The sequence below is a fragment of the Mastomys coucha genome, chromosome X (assembly GCF_008632895.1).
Source record: "Mastomys coucha isolate ucsf_1 chromosome X, UCSF_Mcou_1, whole genome shotgun sequence".
In the NCBI taxonomy this organism is placed as follows: Eukaryota; Metazoa; Chordata; class Mammalia; order Rodentia; family Muridae; genus Mastomys; species Mastomys coucha.
In genome coordinates this window covers 81,032,560-81,042,712 of record NC_045030.1, presented here as the reverse complement: position 1 = coordinate 81,042,712, position 10,153 = coordinate 81,032,560, and positions in this window count along the sequence as shown.

The following is a 10,153-nucleotide window of genomic DNA, read 5'->3' as shown; positions in this document are numbered from 1 at the left end:
AAAAAAAAAAGTACCTAAAATCCAACAGTAGGAAATGGGACATCCACAGACTCTAGTACAATGTAGATGTGGAAAGCTGTGTTTTAAAACATGTGAAGGCAGAAGGAACCCTTCCTAACACATGGATAAATGAAAAAGGCAGGTCATGAAACAGTACAATTTTGAAAAATAAAAAACAAATATATGTATGTAAAATAGTAAAAGTGAGTGTCAAAATATTTATTGGTTATTATTAAAAAATAAAAATAACACATGGCCAGTAAACCTATGAAAAAATAATAAATAAATGCCAGTCAAAACAAAATAAAGCAAAGAGAGATATCAAGATGATGGGAATTTCCATGATATGAGATTTGACCTAATATCTATGAACCTTCTCCAGGAATTTTGCTGTTCAACAAAAATTTGGAATCCCTGCTAGCCTTAGAACCTTTTCAGGCCTGAAATATCAGCAATGTAGGAGTCTCAGCCCAGACTCTGCCACATAATAAACTCAAAAATAGCTTGGAAGCTTAGTAAGACACTGCCTCAGATTAAACAGAGACCCTTGGATATAACTCAGTGGCAGTTCTTACTTAGCAAGAACAAGGCTCTAGGTTTAATCTTCAGTATGGAAATGTTTAATCATATTGTGTATTTATTTGCCATATTAAGGAAAAGTACAGATGGGGAAATGGCTTTAGTTGGTAAAGTGTCTGCGAAGCAAGCACAAGAGCCTGCATTTGGATCTACAGAAACCAAAAAGAGATGTGGTAATATACATCTGTAATATCAGAGCTTCTAGAGAAGAATGGGATGAAAACCAGAAATGAGAACATCACTAAAAGCTTCTGGGACAGCTAGCCTAGCATAAGCAGTGGTGCACAACAAGAGGTCTCCTGTCTAAAATAAGTTGAACATGAGGACTAACAGTGGAAGTTGTTCTCTGATCTCTGACCTCCATGACACATGCATTCACACACAGAGATACACACACACACACACACACACACACACACACACATACACACACACACACACTATAACACTCATCATATACATATACATATTTATGTATATACATACATCATATACATTTTGTGTTACTATGCAAACAATGTAAAAACAAGTAAACAAACAGCAGAAGATAAATGACTTTTACCTGCATGGACCTCTTATACTTTTTTTTAAAAGCCAATATACATAGATAAATGGTGAAGTCTTTGTCTAGCATGTGTGAAGTCCTTGGCTGAAATCTCGCTATCTAAAACACACAAACAAACAAACAAAAAACAAACAAGACTCTGGAATCCAGATACAGGCTTCTGCTTCTTCGTTTTTCTATTCCTGAGTTCCCTTTTGAAGTCTTCAAGACCTTTATTCTTGATATATTTTAGAAAGATATTTGTACCACAGGCAGCATTGATCACATAGATAAGGAGGTGTGACATTCTCACTGGAGACTAACAATAACAACTGGTACATCTCTTCATTTCTACCTTGATGTCATATACAAAACTACTTGCAGTACTCAACCTATATCAACTTTTGGGCAAGTTGATATAAATTAGAGCCTCCTGTGAAGCGAGAGACTCAGTTAAAGAATACTTGTACCAGATTTGTGTGTGGGCATGTCTGTGAAATATTTTTGATCAATATTTTATAGAAAAAGAACTAGCCTACTGTGGGTAGTGCCACTCTTGTGCAAGTGGTCCTATACTGTATAAGAAAGATAGTTGAACGTGAACTTAGAACAAGACAGTAAGTATAATTTCCCTGTGGTCTCTGTTTCTGTTCCCGTCTCCTCCAGTGGTGTACTGTAATCTCTAAGTTGAAAACAAACAAACAAACAAACAAACAAAAATACCTTCCACTCCACGTTGCTTTATGTCAATGTTTTATCACAGCAAAAATAAGTGAACTAAAACAGAAATTGATACCAAGAGTGGCTGTTGCAGCAGTGGACCTGGCCATGTGGATTTTATGTCTTGGACTGTTTTGGGAGAAGGATATGTTTCTTGGAGGTTTAGGCTGGAAACCCATTTTCTCAGGGATTAAAGAGCTATATTGGACATATATATGATATATAAGATAATGCTTAGCGAAACAAAGATGATGGAGACCTGACTTGTGAATATTTATAGAGAAGTTTAAGAGACTACCAGGGCCATTTGTGTCATCTACTTGAATTAAGAGTCTGTTTTACTTACCTGTTTGGTTTCTTAAGAGGCATGGAGTTGGAAGAGTGGGGAGGAACTGAAGATGAGAAAGAGAAACCAGTATCAAAATGTATTATTTGAAAAAAAATGTTATATTCAACACAATTAAAAATTCAATGCAAGAATTTATGGAAGTAAACTTTTGCTTTATTGGTACAATTGCTTATGCTTTAGTAGGACTGAAAAATCAGCTGCTTTTTAATAAGAGATGAAAATCAGCAAGGAAAAAAATTCTTGGGATTGTTTCTTCAAGGTCAGCACAGAAGCTGTCATAAAAAGAAGATCAAGATGGGATCTCCACCTGGAAACCAAATTTAGTCAGGTTAAGAGTTTTCCAGTCATGGGCTGGAGAGATGGCTCAGCCGTTAAAGGCTAGGCTCACAAATAAGAATATAAGAGTTTTCCATATTGTACTTGTTTTGAACACATGACGAGGTCATGGAGAGCAGCTGTGGCTTGTCACAGTGTTAGGTGAGTGTGTCCCTGAAGAAAGGCCAGGAGAGGCCATTGTGAAAGTATAGCTCTGTGGGCAGTGACAAACTCCCCAGGATATTCATAATGCTAAGACCATGTGGTGACCATCAAGGGCAGTAGAAGATCTTGTCTAAGCCTATGAGACCAACTGTGTACATTGCAAATGGCAGAGCAGGGTCCAAAAGACACTGATTTTAGACATTGAGCTATAAGTTTTGCAGGACATTAGTTTTGCTTATGTATGATTGTCTTTATGCTTTGGTTCTTCCTCTTGGGAAATATTTGACTTGATTTAAAAAATATATTTTACAGATATTCACAGTTAAAAGCCTGGATAATTTAAAGAATCTTTCACCTTCTAATTATTTAAATTTTTAAAAGATGGTATGACTTTTAAAGTTATACAATGTCTTATAGAGTTTTATTAAAATGAGATGTTGGGGATAGACAAGAAAAGGAAGGGTGGATTTCATAGTGATGTGTTTGTGTGTCAAGTTGATAAGAGTCAATTGTGTTGGTTAGTTTTTGTCAACTTGACACAAACTAAAGTCAAAATGTTCTTATATTGTTCTGTCTATGTCTGCTTCCCTGTTCTTCCCTTGGGTTCTTGACCTTGATGATGGCCCGAAAGCTGAAGTAAAACCCTTCCTTCCCAAGTTTATCTTGTTCAGTATTTTATCTTAGCAACAGAAAGTAACTAAAACAATCTCATTTTGTTTATAATTTGCTCTACTCTAATACTTTCAAAACTATTTGCAAATCAAGTTGAGATAAAGATAAAGATAAAGATAAAACCTGTTAGAGATAAATCAGACATTCTTTCCCTCTCCATGAATATATATATATACTTAACATTCAAAAATGTATAAAAAATGAACTTAGCTTTTATCTATTCCATAATTTCAGTAATGTAGCCAAAACTTTCATCTTTATTTTTACTGGTTTCATCTTTATTTTTACTTTAACATTTCCATTATAATACATATTTATTTGAACATTAAGTCTCTGATGTTTCTTCCTTTATCATGCCATGTTTTAATATTTAAGAAAGGGTTCCAACTGCCTCAGTCTGTGTAGAAGTAAACCAAATACTGATGTTAATAATATGAGCTGTTAAAAAATGTAAATCTGAAGGCCAGGTTAAGAAGCATGCCAGCTGGCTCAAAGTAGACCGTCCAAGGGCAGTATATTTGGTGAAAGAATCCAGATACATAATGAGATTATGCTAAGCAAAACTCAACTGTTTTTCTATGATGAAATTCAGGTTTCTGCATATTAGCAAGTGATTTAGATTCAATTTTCTGAGAAAAGTAGAGCATGAAATATCACAGTCTATCACAAATGATATCTCAAGGGCTTTTCTCCCTACCATTGTTCTTTCTTAAGTTAAAAATACACTTGAATGTACATATTCACTTGCTCTTTTCCATAAAACCATTATGGTATGAGTACAACAACAGACATGTTGATTAATACTGAAGACACAGATATGAATCTAAAAGTTGTGAACACATAATTTTTGATAAAGAAGTCAGAAATACCCAATGTAATAAAAAATTGCATTTCATCAAATGCTGTGGGTCATACTGGATATATGCATGGAGAAGAAGCAACTAGATTCATATATATTACACTGCACAAAACTCAACTCTGAATGGATACAACACCTCAACATAAAATCAGAAAAAATGGATTCTCCTACCGTCTCCTACTAGACTTCTGAAACAAATAGATAGCTCCTGTTACCCCACTCATCTTTCCCGCTCTCTGAGCCCTCTGGTTAAGCCAAGATGCCCTGAGCAGCCTGTTGTCTCCACAATCCTGCTGCCTGTATGGCCACTTCCATCAGACCTGAGATTCCTGAACCATACAGGTTAGCTTCCCTTCCCTCACTCATATCCCCTGTTTGTTTAACCCTCTAAGCCTTTCATCAGACCTGAGGCTCCTGAACCATACAGAAATGCAGTTGCAGGACCATACAGCTAAAATATACCCATCAGAGGTCTTTCACACCAGGAACATAGAGCTTCAAATCCTTCTCAATATCTACTACAACAGGAACATCCAGGGACAAAAACCATCCAGATGGCTAAAGACCCTCCAAAAAACACAGTCAACAAAAGCCAAGTAAATATGATACATCCAATGCACTGCTACCCTACAACAGCAAGCCCAGGATATCCTAACACAACCAAAACACACACTCACACACACACACACACACACACACACACACACACACATGCACACACGTACCCCACACTCACACATGCACACATACACACACACACAAATTAACCTTAAATCAAATATTATAAAGATGGTAGAGATATTTAAAGAGGAAATGAATAAATCCCTTTAGAAAATACAGGAAAATATAATCAAACAGATAGAGGTCTTTAAAGACAAAACAATCCAATCCCTTAAAGGCATATAGGAAAATACAAATAAATAGCAGAAGGAAATAAATAAAATTGTGAAAGACCTGAATGTGGAAACAAAAACAATAAAGAAAATACAAACAGAGGCAATCCTGGAGTCTAGGGAAATATTTTAAAAAATGGCAAGTTCCTAAACTTGACCCTGCTACTCTCTGCCCCAATGGTCAAGCCGGCCAGTTCTTATTTCATGGAGATGCTCTGACTTGGAGCTCCAAAATCTCTCCACCCATCTTGACACATTCTTACTGGCAGGTCATTACCACTCCAGCACCATGTTTCAAGACAGCCACAAACTTTGTGGTGCACATCAGGCAACCCCACACTTTGCCACCATACATTTCTCTCTTAAATGCACAAAAGCTACTGCTTGAAGAAAAACACAACACAAACTTAGTTCAGAAACAAAGGTAATACAATTGCTGGGCACAACTAAAATCTTAATATTGTAAGCCTTATTAAATCTAAATCCTTTGGTTGCAAATCCTGATGGATCTGCCATTGAAACAGGGAGACACTAGTAATTACATCTTGTCCTCATGCTATCCCCATCAAAAAGGACCATCTTCCTCTCCTGCTTCAAAATACAAGCAACACCAGGGCGATCCACAACACTTCTTCCCCCTTTCTGTCTGATTAAAAGACTCTTTTATCTCAGATATAAATTGAGCACAACTATTAACATTTTATAATTTGTAAAGTACAAGATAGACCTAACATCCAGTCCATCATTTTTGTCAATTAAATAGGACACTCTGCCATGTATCCTAACTTAAAAGACTTATAAGCCTACACCTGACTTATTTACTGGCTAGAAATTATAGGCCTTCTGCAAAGCATCCTCTCAAATCTGTTCTCTCAATGTTAAATAGCCTGGGCTGGCTATGAGACTAAAATTAGCCTTTCAACCCCATCAGAAATCTGAAAATGACCAACATTATCTGAAGATATAGGAAGCTTAACACAGATTTCAGAACTGAGACAAGTTGTAGAGACAGCTGACTATGTATATAGCCCCAGTAAGTCAGAAAGTTGAAGCATCAGTCTTCAGCCTTCTGGCCCAGGATCCTCTGACAGACCTTTAAAAACAGGAAATATTAAGGACTAGCCTATTCTGTGGTGGCAGCACAAAGCTGTCATAACCTATAAATTGTGTCCTTTCAAGAACAATACAGGTCTGTAGGAGAGATAGGCAATTTCTACCCAGTGGCCACCTAGCCACAGCTCAGCTGCTTCTTTGAATCTTCTTTGAATAGGAAGCTGTTATGAGCAAATTTGTCTCAACAACAAGTGAATAAACAATATTAAATGTCACATTCTGTGAATTTCTGATGTTTTGGAAAGCTAACTATCTATGTAAATTAATCTGAACTGTTGTCTGTTAACTACTCTGAGCTATGTCTAATTAAATATCTTGAAAACACCCTAAGAATAAACTCAGAGCCATGGATTTGTTATCTGGCTATTAACTCACAGCTTAGTTATCTAAGATCAGTTTATAATAAGTCATGGAAGGACTAGGCCTAAGCCTTATACTAATTCTGTATCAACAGAAGGGATTTATACCAATGAAGAACTTGATTTTGTATCAAAATGAATTCTGTACCAAAATAAGTAATCATGACTTCATCTTAGTAACAATTATAAAGCTTTCTACCAAATGAGATTATGGCTATACAATCAATTCTAGCTATTCCTCCCTGATCCAATTATGATCATTTCTAAACTCCCTAGAAAGGCAACCTTAGAATAACCACCTCCAGCCCCAAAGCCCATGGAACTGGGATGATGGCTCTTCATATATTCTTCAAGCTGTATATGAGTGTTGAGATATCTTTGAGGGAGAAGGGTAGGGAAAATAGGGGAGTTGGTTGGCCTTAAAAAGACCACACCAACAATTGTATTAGTCTCTGATATTTGTTTTCTGACTGAATCCAGCTGAAATTCCAAGATATCATGAGTTCAAATAGGCCAGTTCAGCGTGTCTGAGGATGAGAGTCACCAAGGCTATATATTCTGTAATATAAAAATCTCAAAACAAAATTTTAGTATCATCAATATAACATTTTTTGTTTGATTCTCTGGAATCTAGTTCTCTGGGGGTCTTCCTCTGTCAAATCTGATCCATATTACTCTGGAAGGTATACAAACACTGATCAACTTTTCTAAAAACACAAAGACAAAACCTTTCTCCCAAATCAGCATATCCTTGAGCCAGTAACCAGAAAAACCTTTATATTGACCTCTCTCCCAGAGGAATAATATAACCACAAAACTCAAAATCACACCTATTTTGAAAATTAAAAGAATACAAAACAAATGAAGTAAACCAAAATACTGTATGTGCCTATTCTTAAGCTTTTTTCTAGTTTATAGTTGATTCACACTTCTATCTATAAATCCTTATAAGCAGGCAGCTAGTCAAAGCAGGATTTAAACCAAGAATTCCTGTGGAGCCCATGTTAGGCAGAACTTGAATAACCTGTATGACCTATTAAAGCAATATATCTTTATACCATCTTTAAAGCAATTAATTCAAACTTTCATTAACATCTGCCTATAAGAAGCAGGTAGTTTTTCTTTGTTAAGCCCTCTGCCTCAGAGCAGCCACCTTGCTATATCATCTATCTGTTCATCTCTCTACCTGGAGCCACAGACACTTATTAATTAATACCTGTTATAGCAGGTAATTATCACTGTCCTCTCTGCTTGGAGTCAGTGGCTAATTTTCCCTCTCCTAGTTTCGAACTGCGGGTGAAAGTCCCCAAGTGATTCAGACAAAATCTGTATTTAAATCTACCCTAAAAGCAATTGATCTCAATTTTATAAATTCACAGTTTAATCAATCACTGCCGCAAGGGGTAGTCAACTTGCATTCTACAGCTCTCTGACCCAAAACAGCCTGCACTCCCCACAGCAAGGGACCTCAGACCATGAGAGCTACTCACTTAAAAAAAAATAAGACTCTAACTCTCAGGCTAATAATCTTAAATTTCTAGTGGATTCTTGCCCAACACATTGGTTCACCACCTGTTGTGGGAAATATTAAAAGGAATGGCAAGTCCCTAGGTGGGCTTGACACTCCTACTCTCTGCCCCAATGGTCAAGCTGGCCAGTTCTTACTTTGTGGAGACTCTCTGACTTGGAGCTCCAAAATATCTCTACCCATTTCTCCAAGTTCTTACTGGTGGGTCACTACCACGCCAGCACCATGCTTCAAAACTGCCACTAATTTTGTGGTGCACATCAGGCAACCTCACTTTGCCACCATATGTTTCTCTCTTGAATGCAGACAAGCCACTGCTTGAAGGAAAACACAACACAAACTTAGTTCAGAAACAACAGTAACTCAATTGCTGGACACAACAACTAAATCTTAATCTTGTAAGCCTTATTAAATCTAAGTCCTTTGGTGGCAAATCCTGATGGATCTGCCATTGAAACAGGGAGACACTAGCAATTACAACTTGTCCTCATTCTATCCCTGTCAAAAACGTCCCTCTCCTGCTTCCTCTCTTGCCCTATCAAACCCTGAAGTCCCACCTACTTGCCCAATGGTTGGCTCCTCTATTCATTAAGGGATGATTTCACAAGAAGTCACCTGAGTACTTGACTCCTTCCTTGTTTGCAGCTCCTCACTGGAGAAAGGAATTAGCATCAAAATACAAGCAACACCAGGGCTATACACAACATCCTGGAGATGGAAATCCTCTGAAAGAGAACTGGAACAACAGATGCAAACATCATCAACAGAATAAAGGAGACAGAAGAGAAAAACTCAGGCATAGAAGACAAAATAGAAGAAATTGATACAACACTCAAAGAAGATATTACATCAAAAAATATCCTGATGCAAAACATACAGGAAATCTGGAATACCATGAGAAGACATAACATAAGAATCAAAGGAATAGAAGAAGGTAAAGATTCCTAACTCAAAGGACCAGAAATATTCCCAACAATATCATAGGAGATAAAGAAAGGGATGCCTATAAATTTACAAGAGGCTTATAGAACATTAATTAGCCTGGGCCAGAAAAGACATTATTCCGAGCACATAATAATCAAAACACAAAATCTACAGAACAAAGAAAGCATCTTTAAAACAGGAAGGGAAAAAAGCCAGGTAATATACAAAGGCAGAACTATCAGAATTACACCTGACTTCTCAACACAAACTTGAAAACCTAGATACACCTGGTCAGCTATCTTGCAACTTCTAAAAAGCCACATTGATTACTCATAGAGAAAAATTCTCAATCACAATAGATGGAGAAAACAAGATATTTCAAGACAAATCCAGAAAATCCTACAGAAAATACTAGTGAAAACTCCAACCCAAGAATAACAGCATCCAAGAAAACACAGGAAATAAGTAATTTCATACTTGCAAAAACAAGGAAAGCACATAGAAACACATATACACACTAACACTACAAAAACAGAAAGTAGAATCACTGGTCATCACGGGTCATTAATATTGCTCGACCCCAATGGACTCAATTCCCCAATAAAAAGACACAGGCTAAGAGAATGGATGTTAAAACAAAATCCATCACTCTGCCACATAAAAGAAACAAGTAGACCTAACAGAAATCTATAGAATATTTCACCCAAACACCAATTGAGTTCTACTCAGCACCTCATGGATCATTTTCCAAAACTGACCATGTGGTCACTCACAAAGCAAGCCTCAACAAATACAAAAAAAAAAAAAATTGAAATAACATCTAGTACCTAATGAGACCACTGTGAATTAAAACAGCTTCAACAACAGAAGCACTGGAAACCCTACACACTCTTAGATATTGAACAACTCTCTACTCAATGATCTCTGGGTCAGGGAACAAATAAAGAAAGAAATTAAGACTTTTTAGAATTTAATAAAAATTAAGGCACAACACATCCAAATTCATAGGACATGATGAAAGCAGAGCTAAAGGGGAAAGTTAATAGAAATATGTGCCTCCACAAAGAAATTAGAAAGTTCTCATATCAGCAATTTAAAAGTACACCTGAAAGCTCTAAAGAAAAAATAAAGAA